An 18,535-nucleotide genomic window follows, 5' to 3' on the forward strand; every position below is an offset into this window, starting at 1 on the left:
TGCTGCACTCAATATGCCAGCAAATCTGGAAAACTCAGCAGTGGCCAAAGGACTGGAAAAGGTCAGTTTTCATTCCAATCCCAAAGAAAGGCAATGCCAAAGAATGCTCAAACTACCGCACAATTGCACTCATCTCACATGCTAGTAAAGTAATGCTCAAAATTCTCCAAGCCAGGCTTCAGCAATACGTGAACCGTGCACTTCCAGATGTTCAAGCTGGTTTTAGAAAAGGCAGAGGAACCAGAGATCAAATTGCCAACATCTGCTGGATCATCGAAAAAGCAAGAGAGTTCCAGAAGAACATCTATTTCTGCTTTATTGACTATGCCAAAGCCTTTGACTGTGTGGATCACAATAAACTGTGGAAAATTCTTCAAGAGATGGGAATACCAGACCATCTGACCTGTCTCTTGAGAAACCTGTATGCAGGTCAGGAAGCAACAGTTAGAACTGGACATGGAACAACAGACTGGTTCCAAATAGGAAAAGGAGTACGTCAAGGCTGTATATTGTCACCCTGCTTATTTAACTTATATGCAGAGTACATCATGAGAAATGCTGGGCTGGAAAAAACACAAGCTAGAAACAAGATTGCCGGGAGAAATATCAATAACCTCAGATATGCAGATGACACCACCCTTATGGCAGAAAGTGAAGAAGAACTAAAGAGCTTCTTGATGAAAGTGAAAGAGGAGAGTGAAAAAGTTGGCTTAAAGCTCAACGTTCAGAAAACTAAGATCATGGCATCTGGTCCCATCACTTCATGGGAAATAGATGGGGAAAGAGTGGAAACAGTAGAAACAGTGTCAGACTTTATTTTTTTGGGCTCAAAATCACTGCTGATGGTGACTGCAGCCATGAAATTAAAAGATGCTTACTCCTTGGAAGGAAGGTTATGACCAACCTAGATAGCATATTGAAAAGCAGAGACATTATTCTGCCAACAAAGGTCTGTCTAGTCAAGGCTATGGTTTTTCCAGTAGTCATGTATGGATGTGAGAGTCGGACGGTGAAGAAAACTCCGATACTTTGGCCACCTGATGCGAAGAGCTGATTCACTGGAAAAGACCCTGCCTGGGAAGGATTGGGGGCAGGAGGAGAAGGGGACTACAGAGGATGAGAGAGCTGGATGGCGTCACCGACTCGATGGACATGGGTTTGGGTAGACTCTGGGAGTTGGTGATGGACAGGGAGGCCTGGCGTGCTGTGATTCATGGGGTCACAAGGAGTCGGACATGACTGAGCGACTGAACTGAAGCCTAATTTACAACTTAAATACCTCAAGCTTCCATGTATCAGCGTGACCATTTCTACTCATTTTATAGTTGTTTATCAATGCATACCAGGGTGAACAAATAATAAATATACATATACTAAATGCACATGTACTAAATGCTCCTTTTCCTCCCTTTAAAAACCATTATTTACAAAAATGACCTTTGTTACATATTCCTTAACCATTTACCTAAGCTGTGGTTTCTACTGGTCTCCTGAAATTTCTTCATATCACATATATTTTCATTTTCGTCATTTTCATTTCTTTGCTGCATCTGATGCTCTTGGCTCCCTACCCATGAGGCACTCCCCCAGGGTCCTGTGACACAGACTTGCCTGATTTTACCTGCAACTCTGACCATTCATTAATCTTCTTTCTTAGGGCCTCTTCCTTAGACCTGAGCTGCTCCCTTATGCTGAGAACTTTGTGCTATACTTTTCTTTTGTGATAATTTTATCCTTAGTAAGTTTAGATATTCATTAAACAAATATTTATTGTGTGCTTACAGTATGCCTGACAACAACCCAGGCACTGAAGATAGAGCAGTGAACAAAACAAAATCCCTATTTTTCATAAAGCTTATGTTTTACTGAGAAGATAAGTGATCAAACAATAAACATGAAAAACAATTAGCTTATAACATAATAGGTGCTACTTAGTACTGTGAAGAAAAATTACACAGGGCAACAAGTTAGAAAAAAAGGGAAAGTAGTACTATTTTAGAAAGACTAGTTAGAAAGGATACCTCTTAGTGAAATGGGCAACTAATGCAGATATCTGTGGGAAGAGTGATCTGGCCTGAAGGAACAGCAAGAACAAAGACCCACAGCTGGAGGGAGTTCAGACATGTCAGAAACTGCAAGTGCAGTGTGACTAAAGTAAGTTCTGGAGTATGTTAGGAGAGGATATCTAAAAGACGTTCAGTGACCTGGTAAGGACTTTGGATGTCACTTGGGGGAGTCTCTCGCATGATTCTGCCAAAATTAAGACGTGACATTCGATGACAAACCTGCACCTCTAGTGTCAGCCTCTCCATCAAGCTCCATTTCTTTATGGCAAAACTGGCAGCTCTTTTGAGGACCTATTATTTCTTCATTCTCAACATACCTAAATGGGTGTTTTTTCCTAATCTTCCAAACTGAAAAGTAGTGCATCAACACAATGTTTCTATTAATTGTAATACTACATAACCTTCTTAATCATCCAAGAAACACACCCTGAGTCATCTTTGATTGTCTTTCAACCCATGGCTAAGCCTACAACACTAACTGTAACAGTTCTTTTGTAATGTCTTTGAACCATTCCTTCTTTTCACTGCTACATCCAACCAGAGAATTTACCAAAATCTGGACCCCTAATATTGTTTCCCAGATGGTCTCCCTTTCTCCGGCTTTCTCTCCTGTCTGAGTTGTCCTACATACTATCAGCCTGATTAGTCTTACTCAAACTTTTATTTAAAAAGCTTCAACCACAACCACAAACAAGTCTCTTGGTCTTTGCAGCAGTATAGTAAAGTCGCTCAGTTGTGTCCAACTCTTTGCAACCCCATGGATTGTAGCCTGCCAGGCTCCTCCATCCATGGGATTCTCCAGGCAAGAATACTGGAGTGGGTTGCCATTTCCTTCTCCAGGGGATCTTTCCGACCCAGGGATCGAACCTGGGTCTCCTGCACTGTAGGCAGATGCTTTACCGTCTGAGCCACCAGGGAAGTCCTTGCAGCAGTATAAAAATACTTAATTTATAATCTAGTTTAACTGGTAAGCCAAAGGAACAGCATATGTTGGAAGAATCAACTCATTCATCTCTAGCAGAATTGAAAAAAATTTCACCTTTGCCAATTTAAGTCAATAGGAAAACTGTTTTCCATTATATATTTCTCCAAAATTCAATCTTTTTCAATAATTAACTACTAAGTCTTTATTTTAGCATGTTATTAGCAGCTTAAGCACAAGATTAAGATATTACATGTATGATTTCTCACTTAATTCTCCCGGTAAAGTTCTAAAGTATTTTCATCATTTCCATTTCACAAATAAGAAAATGAAGGTTGTCTGATTTTTAAGTCACTTGTTCAAAATCATCACGTCATTAAAGTTGTAAAGCTGAGTCTCTAAATCCAGATTTTCTAGCTCTAAATTCTTGGACCTTCTTGTATGTCACATACTGCTTTAGGAATGTTAGCTTCTTACAAGAGAGGAAGAAATGTTTCAGTTTTTATTTATAACAAGATTTATTTATATATTATTTTCAAGTTTTCTGCAATGCTAAAGTGACAGAAACAGGTGACATGCTGAATACTGAAACAGTTTTCCCCCAGAGAAAACTGACCAAACTTTCATTGGAAAAAATGTCCTTCTGTCAATATTAGATGCTGATACAAAGCTGATAGCCCATTTGAAATACTTATTGGCCCAAATGTTAAAACTAACATGAATAAAACATGTAACCAGAGTTGCTGGAATCAGAACTTGTTCAAGTTTGTCAATCTAAGTCAATCTTATTTATTCCTTAATGATAAGATAATCTATCTGTTAGAGTACAGAGCCATTAGAAGGAAAACAACAGAAATAAAAGTTCCTAAAGGTACAGAAATCCCAAAGAATTTAGGAGGTAACAGCAGAACTGTAAATAATACAGTTTAACAAAAATATTTTAACAAAATGTCCTATTTCCATAGCACAACTATAAAGCTCAAAGGAAACAATTCATATGAAATAATGCTATGAAGAAAGTATTCTATATTTTAATTACTTTATAAGAATATCCTATAGAGAAAAAAACTTTATCAGTGTGCTTTTGGAAGCAATAACTGTTGCTGGATGGATGATTCAATTAGCATGAACTATTCTGGCATGTTTCAAAAGCATTGCCATTTTAAAACATAAAAAATGTCTAAAAATGCAACCATAGTAATAGTGCACGGGTTGGGGGTGAGGGAGAAAGACAATGACAAATTGGTCCAAAAGGACACTGAGACTTCATAGCTGGAAGACCATTGTGCTGACAATTAGTAACAGGAAGCAGAGCACAAAACAAATGAATGAAAAAAGCTGAACTTGCAATGAAAGACCTTATTATAGTGCAGAAACATTATTGTAATAAAGGGGCAATGTACTCTTCTCCATAAAACTTTCAAACAGGCACCCTTGCCTCTTTTTCATTCTCTGCATTTCATTTTTTCATTAGCATCTGCTTGATTATGTATTATTTCCAACCCGAAAGAATGCTTCTCTGTCCTTCCTAAATTCCAAGGCTTAAAGGTCCTTCCCCTCACTGTGGCCTTGAGCCTCATTTAACTTAACTCAAAATATAACAAAGGTTTAAAATAACATAAAGATATAGGGGGAAAAACAGAAAGGCAGTGATTCAATATATAGCTGCAGCAAGATAAAAAAAAATGTGTCCCTCAAACCTAACTTGTTACAAACACAATGATCATATAATTCATACTAATATCCAGATGATTCTGTCCGTAAAACTCTTATGACTTCTTTGACAGAAGAGGAAGGCTGAAATCGTCACTTACTCGAGTAAATTCTCTGTATTTAGCTTCAGTTTCCTTAAATGGGAACATCCAAAAGCTCTGAAACATATTTTCATATACTAGTTGAGAATGACAAGACTTGATCCATGACACTGACATATAACCTAGAGACAAGGAAAGCCCACACCTTCTGCCTATGCTGCCTATGCTTCCTATGCTAGAAAACGTTTTACCTCAAGACCCTACAGCAGCCAGAGATGTTTTTAGTTAAGCAGTGATGTGTAAAAAGCACTGGCCTTGACACCTGAAAGCTGTGGGTTTAGCTTTAAGTCCCAAAGTTCACCAAATGCATGACCATGGGCAATGTCTATGGGCCCAGTTTCCCCAGCTATAAAACAGAGACATTATGTATCCTGCAAAAATATCAGCATGACTAATAATACACATATAAAATGCATAGCACACAGATGCTCAACAAGTGGTAAATTATTATTTGCATTAATTGCCAAAAGACTGAATGTTCTAAGAAATTACTATCTGTGGCTCACAGGCACATCACTGACTTCTAGAAGACTTTGGAGATTCTTCATGCCAACTCCTTCATATCACAGATAATAAAACACCAGGGATGGTAAAGTGACTGGTCCAATATTACATAATAAATTTCTATCAAATAATCAGCCACCTGGCTACCACCTCCATGCTTGTCCCTCTGCTAAAGCATAAATAAATATCAAGGTTACATACAATATACCTCTCAAAAATGAGAGTCTGCTACTAACCTACTGTTAATAATACTTACCATACCACAAAGTTTCTGTGGTGCTGAATAAGCATTACTTGAAGAAGAGTTATCTCTGAACTCCATTTATGATTAAATACACTCAAGCTAGGTGTGAGAAATGCATGCTTGTTCAGTTGCTTCAGATGTGTCCGAATCTTGGCGAGCCTATGGACTGTGACCCACCAGGCTCCTTTGTCCATGGGACTTTCCAGGCAACAATACTGGAGTGGTTGGCCATTTCCTTCTCCAGGGATCTTCCTGACCCAGGGATCAAACCCGCGTTGCAGGCGGATTCTTTACCGCTGAGCCACTGTGGAAGCCCCAGATGTTAGGCAGTCCGGTCCAAATTATTGTTAGTTTTCCCAAGTACTTGCTTTGAGAGTCTAGGAAAATTTCTTAATCTCTCAAGGCCCCAGCTTCACTAGTTTGTTCTTTTAAAGGTAATATTTATCTCATGTTTTTCTTGTCATGTTGCTGTAAATAAGGCACCTGATACACAGGAGCTTAAACAATGTTAGTTCTCTTCCTTTTACTTCCTTAAGTCTCTATTAATTTCACATGTATTAATTATAAGCAGGGAAGAAGATTCTTTACCAGTGAGCCACCTGGGAAGCCCAATTATAAGTGAGATGGGATTAAAGGAGCAAGTAATGGGCATATTATCATTTTGTAATTTACAATTTTGGGAGATTTTTTTTTTGGCTGCAGTGCATGGCCGGTTGGATCTTAGTTCCCTGACTAGGGATTTAACTTGAGCCCTCAACAGTGAAAGAGCAGAGTCCTAACCACTGGACTGCCAGGGTATTCCCTAATTTAAAATTTTAGAAAGTAATTACAAATAAGCCTCCACTTTCTAGAAAAGAAACTAAGTTAAAAAATAAATATAAACATGTAAATCAGGTAGGTTTTATCTATATTTAACTTAACCAAAAACAATCTATAGACTTAATTAGGCCATAAATGAGTATACACAGAAAAGTGTATAAAAAGGATTATTGTCACTCTTCAGATATGGAACGGTATCACAGAGGAAAATTCTAGGATCAGTAATAAGAGAAAACAATAGTACAAGGATCCTTAGCACCAAAGGCTACCTGAGTGTTATACACTTAGCAAAACTGTAGTTGAGAAACTGAAGTATACTGACCTAATAGTAATTAATTTAATATTAAAAATTATGCAAAACCCCATCATAGCTGTTTATCATACACAGGCTGCAGGTGGTGGTCCTCCTACCCTACACCCACTATTCACTCCCCAGTCACACCACCTCGGCTCTCTTACATAAAATAAGTCAGGTTAAAGAACAGTAAATAGATGATGTGCCCCTTTCTGAGCTAAAACTTACAATTCAAAATATTTTTAGCTAAAGAAAAAATATTGACTTTAAGATAGTATTTTAAAGTAGAATTACTTATTTGCATCAGTAAAATTATTTTATATTCTACTAGGAGAGAAGATGAATAGCAATATGATGATAGAAACTTCATGTAAAAGCCAAGTCAGCAAATAGGGGACATAATGCCTAACTCTGACACTGAGAAATCATACAAAGTATCTGGTACGATTATGGCAGTCTGCTAAATATTTCAAGTGCCATATTTATTCCTATCACTTACGCTTCGTTCTCCTTTGACATCTCTCAGTCTATACAGGGACAAAGAAATAACATACCATCTGGAGGCTTCATCCATATTCTGAGGATTTCATACCCATTTAAATTAACAATAAGAGATTCAACCAAAGTTTCTCAGAAATAATTTTTTCAAATTATTGTGATCTGTTACCTGGAATATATGTCATCTTTTAGGAGAAGGCAATGGCACCCCACTCCAGTACTCTTGCCTGGAAAATCCCATGGACGGAGGAGCCTGGTAGGCTGCAGACCATGGGGTCGTTAAGAGTTGGAAACGACTGGGTGACTTCACTTCCCCTTTTCACTTTCATACATTAGAGAAGGAAATGGCAACCCACTCCAGTGTTCTTGCCTGAAGAATCCCAGGGACGGGGGAGCCTGGTGGGCTGCCATCTATGGGGTCGCAGAGTCGGACACGATTGAAGCGATTTAGCAGCATGTCATCTTTTGAAATCTTACTATTTTTCCAAACAATCTCAATTTCCAACGAAGCTTTTCTTGATGATCTACTCCTCAATGATACCTCCTCTTCCTAAAACTCTTACTGAATATATTAATTATAAACCTACTTCAGAACTGAACCATCAAAATACCAATCTCAAAATACTAATCCCAAGGGTTTGTGGCATATTTTGCTAGCAGATTACAAACTCTTCAAATCCAAGGGCTATATCTGTGGATTAATGAAAGGAACACAGACTTCAAGGTTAGCACTCTGTTAGACATGGGCTGAAATTCTGGCTCTGCCATTTGCCAGTTAAGTCACATAATCCCTCAGTCTCTTTAAAATGGAGAACATAATACTTACCTCAGAATGTTGTTGTGAAGATTAAATGAGATAACATATGTGAAAGGGCCTGGCACATAGTAAGGCTCAAAGAAAGGTTGGTTTCCTTCCTTATTTCCTTCTCTTTCCCCTCAGTACCTGGTACAATGTTGAGAACACAATAAACCCTCAATAAAAACTTTCTAAATATTCATTTGAACTTAGATTTCCTAAAAATATGTTTAAATATTAAGTGATAACTCCTGTGTATCTGAATTGTGTTACTTTAAATCATATGCAAACAAAGTAGGAAATCTCAAAACAGAACAAGTGTGTGAGGCTGCTACTTAATATGATGAGAAAAGGAAGTAAAGAAAAGAGTCAGAGGAAATAGTATTTAAGAACAATTCAGTGAAAATTATTGCACGCATAGTATTTTTCACACAAGTATCTCTGGATAAGCAAGAGTTGACTGCTGACCTAAGAGGAAGCTGAATGAGAGAAGGAAGGCGGGAAGGAGGAAGAGAGCAAGGCAGAGAGAAAGAGGAAGAAGAGAAGGGAGGAAGGGGGAAAGAAAAGCATGAAGGAAGGGAGGAAGGAAGCTTGGTTCAGCTGGGACCTCTTTTATGTCTTCACATTAATATAGGCTACTGAAGCTGACCACTCCTTGCCTACCTTCCATTAAAAACCATTCCCACTGCACACTCCATCTTACAAAAAAGTAATTATCTAATGGAAGAACCAAATTAAGGTGAAATTTTCCCCCAGTGAATAGTAACCAAAGGATCCTCTTAAAACAGTCAGAAAGACATTTGGGGATGTTATTATCTTTATAAAAAAAACAAAACACTTCTGACTAAACCTTCTCATTAAAGAATTTGGTCTGCACCTAGGTCCTCTGAGGTCAGTCCAGTGGTGCTGCCTTTTCAGCTGCAGTAATGTTCTTCTTCATTTTCCAGAAGGAGGCCATGTGCATGGTTGAGGGGTCTAGCACATGTTATTTAGTTATAAGAAAGACCAGTCTCTATAGACAAAGTCTTTGGGATTAAATACAATTGAGATTTTCCCCCCAAACTAACAAGAGCAGCCATTCTCAATCTCAATCTTGTTGTAGATGTGTACATTCAGTTGCTAAGTCATGTTCAATTCTTTGAGACCACATAAACTGCAGCGTGCCAGGCTTCCCTGTCCTTCACTATCTCCTGAAGTTTGCTCAGATTCATGTCCATTGAGTCAGGGATGATAGTTGTACATAGATTCTACTTAAAACTTGCAATGTCTTTAAAGAAAACCAAATAGAGTAGTTTCTACCTTACTCCAATACAATTTAACTGGAAAGGGGGGGAATGGCTGCCATTTAACTCAATTAAGCAAATCACTGCAGATGGTGATTGCAGCCATGAAATTAAAAGACGCTTACTCCTTGGAAGGAAAGTTCTGACCAACCTAGACGGCATATTAAAAAGCAGAGACATTACTTTGCCAACAAAGGTCCGTCTAGTCAAGGCTATGGTTTTTCCAGTAGTCATGTATGGATGTGAGAGTTGGACTATAAAGAAAGCTGAGTGCCAAAGAATTGATGCTTTTGACCTGTGATGTTGGAGAAGACTCTTGAGAGCCCCTTGGACTGCAAGGAGATCCAACCAGTCCATCCTAAAACAGATCAGTCCTGGGTGTTCATTGGAAGGACTGATATTGAAGCTGAAACTCCAATACTTTGGCCACCTGATGTGAAGAGCTGACTCATTGGAAAAGACCCTGATGCTGGGAGGGATTGAGGGCAGGAGGAGAAGGGGACGACAGAGGATGACATAGTTGAATGGCATCACCGACTCAATGGACATGAGTTTGGGTAAACTCTGGGAGTTGGTGATGGACAGGGAGGCCTGGTGTGCTGTGGTTCATGGGGTCGCAAAGAGTTGGACACGACTGAGCGAATGAACTGAACTGAACTGAAGCAAATATTACTGAGCATATTCTATCTTATGCTATTACTTTTATTTGTATTTTAGCATTTATAATTTACAAAGTGTTTTCACATATATCATCTCATTTAACCCCCACCCTAATCCTGAACAGCAGATAACCTCATGTTTAAAGCTGAGAAAAACGAAGATCAGAAGAGTTTTGTAATGTGCCCAAGGTCACAGAGCTAGTAAAAGAGCAGAATCAAGACTCCAACTTAGGTTTTCTGATTCCAAGTCCTGTGATCTTCTAATATATCATATCTTATAATAAACACTGGAGGAAATTTTTTAAATGAGTATACACAGTGATTATGCTCTGGAAGTTTATCATTTCCCTCGATTCTACATAAAGCCCCATAATAAGTTACATTCTGATGAATGAAACTGAGAAGGTCAAGACTACAACTAAAGAGATTAGCTCTCAAAGTGAAGTCGCTCAGTCATGTCCGACTCTTTGTAACCCCTACCAGGTTCCTCCATCCATGGGATTCTCCAGGCAAGAATACTGGAGTGGGTTGCCATTTCCTTCTCCAGGGGATCTTCCTGACCCAGGGATCGAACCTGGGTCTCCCGCATTGCAGGCAGACACTTTACCCTCTGAGCCACCAGAGAAGCCCCAGATTAGCTCTAGAGTAAATCAGAAAAGAGGAGTGAGAAATCATGACAGCTGCTACCAGGAAAAATACATGCTGTAAGCAAAATCTGAGCAGTTCACCTGCAGTATTATAATGAAGGAAGTAGTAAAATCATGAGATTATTCAACAGGAAGCTCAAAAGATACACACATAAATTTACATTTATAAAGGACATATAACTGATGAAATATTTCAGTGATACAGACAGTTCTCATATGTAGGAGCTGGATTTGACATTCTAAACTGCCATAGTCATATCCATTAAAATGGAATTATACATTTTGTTTTGTGCACATTTGTTGTACAATGCAGAAAAAAGAACGAAAGTAGAAATTCTGTGGAAAATTTTTTTAAATCAGATTGAAGTGTGATTTCAATGAGGAGGAGGAAATATGTGACTAAATATGGCATTATTATTCTTCAAAATTTTCTAAAACCTATCTCTTTTCAAAGTGATTTTTTAAAAAGATTCTCAACATTCCCAATTCTAAACTTGGTTTATGGGTTAAAGTTTGTAAATATATGAATACAGTATCATCTATAAAAATGAAGGCTAGGAAGAAATTTCAATTAAATTTACAGTATTTCATTTACTTTTTAAGTAACGCATACCAGGTTTCCCTGGTAGCTCAGCTGGTAAAGAATCCGCCTGCAATGCAGGAGACCCTGGTTCATTTCCTGGGCCAGGAAGATCTGCTGGAGAAGGGACAGGCTACATACTCCAGCATTCTTGGGTTTCCCTAGTGGCTCAGACAGTAAAGAATCCACCTGCAGTACAGGAGACCTAGGTTCTATCCCTGGATTGGGAAGGTCCCCCGGAGAAGGAAACGGATACCAACTCCAGTATTCTTGTCTGGAGAATTCCATGGACTATATAGTCCATGTGGTCCCAAACAGTTAGACACGACTGAGCGACTTTCACTTTCTTTCAAGGCATGCCTCGTAGTGAGATAGATAATCCAAGTACCAGATGTAACTTTCTATTTTCCTAAAAATCTGAACACAATTAGAGAAAACAAGTCTTCCAATGATCAAATACATAAAATAGTCTAAAAAATCACTCAAAACAAAAACAGGATTAGGAATTTCACATCCAGTTGAACTTAATAAAATCTACTAATTTGTGTCCAAAAAACGCATGGAACATTGAGGAGTAACAAAAGAAAAAAAGGAATACTTACATATACATGTATAAACATAAATAAGAAAAAAATTCATTCTCCTCTTGAGAAAATGGAGAAAACTTAAGATCTTCCTGAGCAAAATGGGATTTGCTAAGGAAGATTCTTTTTGAAGATCCTATGTATTGCTTCCAAATACTCCAGAGAATATTTGAAGGCAAGACACAATTATTAAGAGATGCTCATAATAATCCAACTGAACTAGGAAGACAGCAGTAAGACTGCGAAGTAGGGAAAACATGACAGCACCTTGCTGACTGGCTGACTTATGGTAGGAAGAGGAAGAGAACTATAACCATACAGGATCTTTTTAAATCAAATACTGATTTGGATACCTAATGCTCAAAAGCCTCCAATGGTTTCCAATGGGTCTCCATTATAAAAAATCAAACTGGTATTCAAGATCTTTCACAGTCTGATTATAGTTTATCCAACCTTAAGAGTTTTTTCCTTCAACAAAAATTTTCTATCCATCTAGCATATTGTTTACACTATTTACAAACAAGCTACTCTTTAATTCCACACTTCATTTTTGCTTATGTTGTTAACCTCACTGAGAAAGTCTTCTTCCTTCCAAAAACCTAAATATCACCTGTCCTTCTAGGCTCATGTTAACCTTGCCTCATGCATAAATTCTTTTCCAGTCATCCTACCTTACTTTTATCTATTCTCTCAACTTCTACAGCGTTAATTTTCTGATCTCCCATAATCCTTGTGTATTTATATATTATAGAGTTATTCTAGATTTACAGAGTTGCTTTCTACAGACTATTTTTTATCACATATAAGACTAAGAATCAAGTCATAAGCTATTTCTTTATCCCCATGAACAAACACAATGAAAGCATTAGTAGGAATCAATTGATTTTTCTATACATTTATTTAAAATCTCAGAGTCTAATATTATTCAGAGGTAAAAATGGTTTTTGGTAGGTTTAAGTCCCATAACTCCCTTACTTTCTTTCAAACAGAAGAATAATAGGTTAGTGAGTAAACAGGTCATTGCACTTCTTAAATTGGCCTAAGAAATGCTGACCGATTTCTTTTTTTAAAAGAGACAGAAGAAAGGTTTCAAAGAGGAAAGGGATGTTGTCAGAGTGGGCCAGTATTTGCATCACAGAATAAGGCAGAATTCTAGTAGGTGCTCCTGGGGACACAGGCTGGCACTTTTCCCTTCCCACCACGGTGAGGAGGAAGGACTAGGTCAAAAGTATGATCAGTCTCACGACATGGGCAATGTTCAAGTTCTCCACTGAGCAACTGCATCCACTTTTGAGTTGAGCTAATATCTGTCAACATGTCAAGAATCATGACTACTACCTGGGTAGACAAGCTATTGTGCTCAATGTACCTTTGAAAAGAGCTTTGCCACAAGTCTTGTATGTATCCTATATTATTTTTCAGTCAAAATGCAATGTTTCCTATACAAAGATAAATTTCAGTCTATAATTAGTAATTTGCTGCTATTGTTCAGTTGCTAAGTAGCGTCTGACTTTTTGTGACTCCATAGACTGCACACGCCAGGCTTCCCTGTCCTCCACTATCTCCCAAAGTTTGTTCAGATTCAGGTCCATTGAGTCAGTGATCCTATGTAACCATCTTATCCTCTGCTGCCCCTTCTCCTTTTGCTTTCAATTCTTCCCAGCATCAGGGTCTTTTCCAATGAGTTGGCTCATCGCATCAGATGGCACAAGTATTGGAGCTTCAGCTTCAGCAACAGTCCTTCCAGTGAATACTGAGGGTTGATTTCTTTTAGGATTGACTGGTTTGATCTCCTTGCTGTCCAAGGACTCTCAGAATCTTCTCCAACACCACTATTTGAAAGCATCAATTCTTTGGCACTCAGCCTTCTTTATAGTCCAGCTCTCACATCTGTACATGACTACTGGAAAAATAGCTTTGACTATATGGACTTTTGTCAGCAAAGTGATGTCTCTGCTTTTGAATATGCTGTCTAGGTTTGTCATAGCTTTTCTTCCAAGGAGCAAGTGTTTCTTAATTTCATGGCTGCAGTCACTGTATGCAATGATTTGATTTCAGAGCCCCCCCAAAATAAAATATGTTACTGCTTCCACTTTTTCCCCTTCTGTTTGCCATGAAGTGATGGGACCAGGTGCCATGATCTTGGTGTTTTGAATGCTGAGAGTTAGTAATTTATCTAACCATATTTCTGATTGGAGATACAATTTTCTTGGAAAAAATATTATTTTACTTACATTTCTATAGTATTACATTTAGAAGGCAACTTCCAATATAGTTCATATTTGATCCATCCAAAAAAGGATAAAGGTCAAATACTGTTATCCACATGTTGTAGGGGTTGGAGAACTTACATTATGCATGCCAAAGGATATCTAGCAATTTAAGAGTTGGAATTCTGACCCAAAATCAGATCTCAAAGCTCTAGATAGGGAAAATGTCACAGAATGGAGGTGACATGGGGAATGGACAATGAGGAATGGAGGAGAGGCTGGGGGAACAACCCATGGCCAGGGAAGCCTGGCGTGCTGGCAGTCCATGGGGTTGCAAAGAGTTGGACATGACTGAGCGACTGAACTGAACTGGGGGAGCACGGAGCGGCAGATAACACTTAAGTGACAGTAGAGAAATATGAATTTTAATCTTGATAGTTAACTACCTGGAAAAGGAAATGGCAACCCACTCCAGTATTCTTGCCTGGAAAATCCCATTGAGTCACATGGGATGAGAATGTGTGAGTCACATGAGAATCCCATGGGGTCACAAAGAGTCGGACACAACAGAGTGACTGACACACACTTAACTACCACGACCTAGTAGAGCAACCTTAAAAAGATCACTGAATTTTCTAGAAAGCCCAGAGATAAATCCACGCACCTATGGACACCTTATCTTCGACAAAGGAGGCAAGAATATACAATGGAGAAAAGACAATCTCTTTAACAAGTGGTGCTGGAGAAACTGGTCAACCACTTTTAAAAGAATGAAACTAGAACACTTTCTAACACCATACACAAAAATTAACTCAAAATGGATTAAAGATCTAAACGTAAGACGAGAAACTATAAAATTCCTAGAGGAAAACATAGGCAAAACTCGCTGACATAAATCACAGCAGGATCTTCTATGACCCACCTCCCAGAGTAATAGAAATAAAAGCAAAAATAAACAAATGGGACCTAATTAAACTTAAAAGCTTTTGCACAACGAAGGAAACTATAAGCAAGGTGAAAAAGCAGCCTTCAGAATGGGAGAAAATGATAGCTAACGAAGAAACTGACATAGAATTAATCTCAAAAATATACAAGCAGCTCCTGCAGCTCAATTTCAGAAAAATAAACGACCCAATCAAAAAATGGGCCAAAGAACTAAGCAGACATTTCTCCAAAGAAGACATATAGATGGCTAACAAACACATGAAAAGATGCTCAACATCACTCATTATCAGAGAAATGCAAATCAAAACCACAGTGAGGTACATCTCACGCCAGTCAGAATGGCTGCTATCATAAAGTCTACAAACAATAAGTGCTGGAGAGGGTGCAGAGGAAAAGGAACCCTCTTACACTGTTGGTGGGAATGCAAACTAGTACAGCCACTATGGAAAAGAGTGTGGAGATTCCTTAAAAAAGTGGAAATAGAACTGTCATACGACCCAGCAATCCCACTGCTGGGCATACACACCGAGGAAACCAGAATTGAAAGAGACATGTGTACCCTAATGTTCATCACAGCACTGTTTACAATAGCCAAGACATGGAAGCAACCTAGATGTCCATCGGCAGATGAATGGATAAGAAAGCTGTGGTACATATACACAATGGAATATTACTCAGCCATTAAAAAGAATGCATTTGAATCAGTTCTAATGAGGTGGATGAAACTGGAGCCTATTATAAAGAGTGAAGTAAGTCAGAAAGAAAAACACCAATGCAGTATACTAACGCATATATACGGAATTTAGAAAGATGGTAACAATGACCCCTTAGAAAGATGGTAACAATGACAGCAAAAGAGACACAAATGTAAAGAACAGTCTTTTGGACTCTGTGGGAGAAGGCAAGGGTGGGATGATTTGAGAGGGTAGCGTTGAAACGTATATATTATCATATGTGAAGCGGATCGCCGGTCCAGGTTCGATGCATGAGACAGGGTGCTCAGGACTGCTGCACTGGGATGACCCTGGGGGATGGGATGTGGATAGAGGTGGGAGGGGGTTCTGGATGGGGAACACATGTGCACCCGTGGCTGATTCATGTTGATGTTTGGCAAAAACCACTACAATATTGTACAGTAATTAGCCTCCAATTAAAATTAATTAATTAATTTTTAAAAACCACTGAATTTTCAAAGGCTTCATTTTTCTCATCTACAAAAGGAAATTCCGGACTAGATGTTTTCAGAAATGCATTCAAAACCCGTTACTAGTACCTAGGATGTAGGCACTAAGATATGTGAGATATAAAGATCTTATAAAACTAGGCTCTTTCCCCTAAAATAACTCACAGTTTACTGGATGAGACGTACACATGAACAAGACAACCAAGAAACGTGATTAACAACAAAAGATAACAGCTTTGTAAAGAACAGAGAGGAAGAATTTAGCAAGGAATGACGCTGGGGATTTAAATCTGAATTGTCTTAAAGGATGAAAAAAAAAATTATTCCAGCAAATAGAAGACAGAGGGAACAGCATAAAGGCTCAGAGTAGAAATGCTACATAGTTTACACAGAAATTACTAACAGTTCAGTACTGCCAAAGTGTAATGGACAGCAGAAGACAGATGAGGAAAGAGCTGAAAGCAGAGGCCAGGCTGAGATCTTTGTGTGATATATTAAGGAATCTGGACTTTATCCAGTAGGATAAAATGAAAATCTAGGGCCGGGCTTTCACAGGTTAGCAGAATAGTTAGGATATAATTTTAGAAAGATTGCTTTGACACTCATGGGAAGGAAGAAAATGAGTGGTAGAAACTACAGGCAGAGATCTATAGTTAAAAATCTATAGCAGAGATGATGAGGGCCTATTCTAGAGATTAGAGAGAAGGAAATAATTTCAAGAAATAAGAAGCAAGACCAGAAAGGCTAGAAATAAATTGGGAGTAAGGTGAAGATATGAGGGGGAAAAAGGTATGAAATAGATCCAGGTTTCTGCTCAAGACAGAACTGAGGTAGTGAATACAGGAGGAAAAGTTAATCAAATTACCTTCAGTTCAGCTTAAGATATGTTGCCTCCAAAAATATCTAGGTAGAGATGTCCAATAGTCAGTTGAATATAGTAAAGATAGCAATCTAATGCTCAGAAAAGAGGCCTGCCCTGAAGATACTAAGTGTGGCAACAAGCTGTATACTAGGAGTAACTGAAACCTTAATGTGAATGTGACCATCCAGGAAGAGAGTACAAAGTGAGAATAGTCCTTGGCCAGAACCCAGTTAGATATCCAAATGCATGCAATAAGTCAACCAAGAAAATCAGCAAAGAAAAGTATCTTAGCAAACAATGAGAGAGATCATCCCAAGAAAGAAGTAGTAATCAAAACTATAAAATGCCCCCCGGATGTAAATCCAGGAAAAGAAGAACTAAAAAAAAGGTCTTCTAGTCTGAGCAATTAAGGGGTCACTGGAGAACTTACTAAAAGTGGTTTCATCAACCAAATAAAAAAGTTAGACTGTGGTGGACTGAAAAGTAGAAACAACTAGTATAAAGACTTATCTTTGGGGAAATTTTAAACTAGAAGAAAAGGAATCTGAAACTTAATGAAGAATGGAAAGATCAATACCAAGTCCCATCTAGTTCTCTTACTTTATTATTTTCATAACAAATAAAAAGCCTATTTTGGTAAAGTTTCATTAAAGCTCACAAAGATTAATCTTGAAGTACCATATTTTAATTAGCAGGAAAAACAGGGGACACACTGTAGCTATGAATGGAATACATATGTATATATAACATCTCCCAACATACCTGAGTATGCTGCACCTTGTATTCCTAGTTTCTTTTTTTCATATGTTGAAGACAGCTAGAACCAGTGGGAGACTATTGGTGGAGTAACCCTCTCTGGCTCTTACTGTTCCTTCTCTTAATATCTCACCAAAACATTCCTTGTTATCCTCTGCCTGAAATATTCTTGTCCTCTATTTTATAATAATTTCATTCCCACTCACTCTTCAATGGCCTCCTCAAACCTCCCTCACAGAATCACAGAAAGCTAGAGACAAAGGGGGCCTTACAAATTCATTCAGGTGTCCTCAACCATGCTTGAGAAGGAACTAAAGACCAGGGAGTGTGAGAACGACCTGCCCATGGTCATACTCATGGTTTTTGGTAGAGCTTAAATTTGAACTATTTCTTCAACTAGGGCCCTTTTCACTACACATTATTATCTCAGGTAATTACTGCAAGGGGGCTTCCCTGATAGCTCAGTTGGTAAAGAATCCGCCTGCAATGCAGGAGACCCCGGTTCAATTCCTGGGTCAGGAAGATCTGCTGGAGAAGGGATAGGCCACCCACTCGGGTCTTCTTGGGCTTCCCTTGTGGCTCAGCTGGTAAAGAATCCACCTGTAATACAGGAGACCTGGGTTCGATCCCTGGATTGGGAAGATCCCCTGGGGAAGGGAAAGGCTACCCACTCCAGTATTCTGGCCTGGAGAATTCCATGGACTGTATAGTTCATGGGGTCGCAAAGAGTCAGACACGACTTTGACAAAAACAAATTATTGCAAACTTATGACTGCAATAAGCCAGGCGTTAAAAACAATCAGTTTAAAACAGTTTGTTGTGAGATCCATGTTATTAACACATTTCCCAAAATTAAGGAGCTGGTCTA

General features: G+C 38.5%; 1 protein-coding gene across 17 annotated transcripts in view; it reads right to left on the reverse strand.

Annotated features, from left to right (window-relative positions):
- The window catches only part of AKT3 (AKT serine/threonine kinase 3), a 290,227-nt gene that overhangs the window by 127,313 nt on the left and 144,379 nt on the right, over window positions 1–18,535 (reverse strand). For 2 of the 17 annotated variants that reach the window (XM_081490266.1, XM_081490267.1), the window contains exon 4: window positions 7,989–8,105. The exons of the other annotated variants lie outside the window; for them this stretch is intronic. The gene's annotated coding sequence lies outside the window, so the exon portion shown is untranslated. The remainder of the gene's footprint in view (window positions 1–7,988; window positions 8,106–18,535) is intronic. 17 annotated transcript variants of the gene reach the window in all.

Source organism: Giraffa tippelskirchi, chromosome 5 (genome assembly GCF_054371585.1).
Source record: "Giraffa tippelskirchi isolate mGirTip1 chromosome 5, T2T-mGirTip1v1.2.pri, whole genome shotgun sequence".
Taxonomy (NCBI): Eukaryota; Metazoa; Chordata; class Mammalia; order Artiodactyla; family Giraffidae; genus Giraffa; species Giraffa tippelskirchi.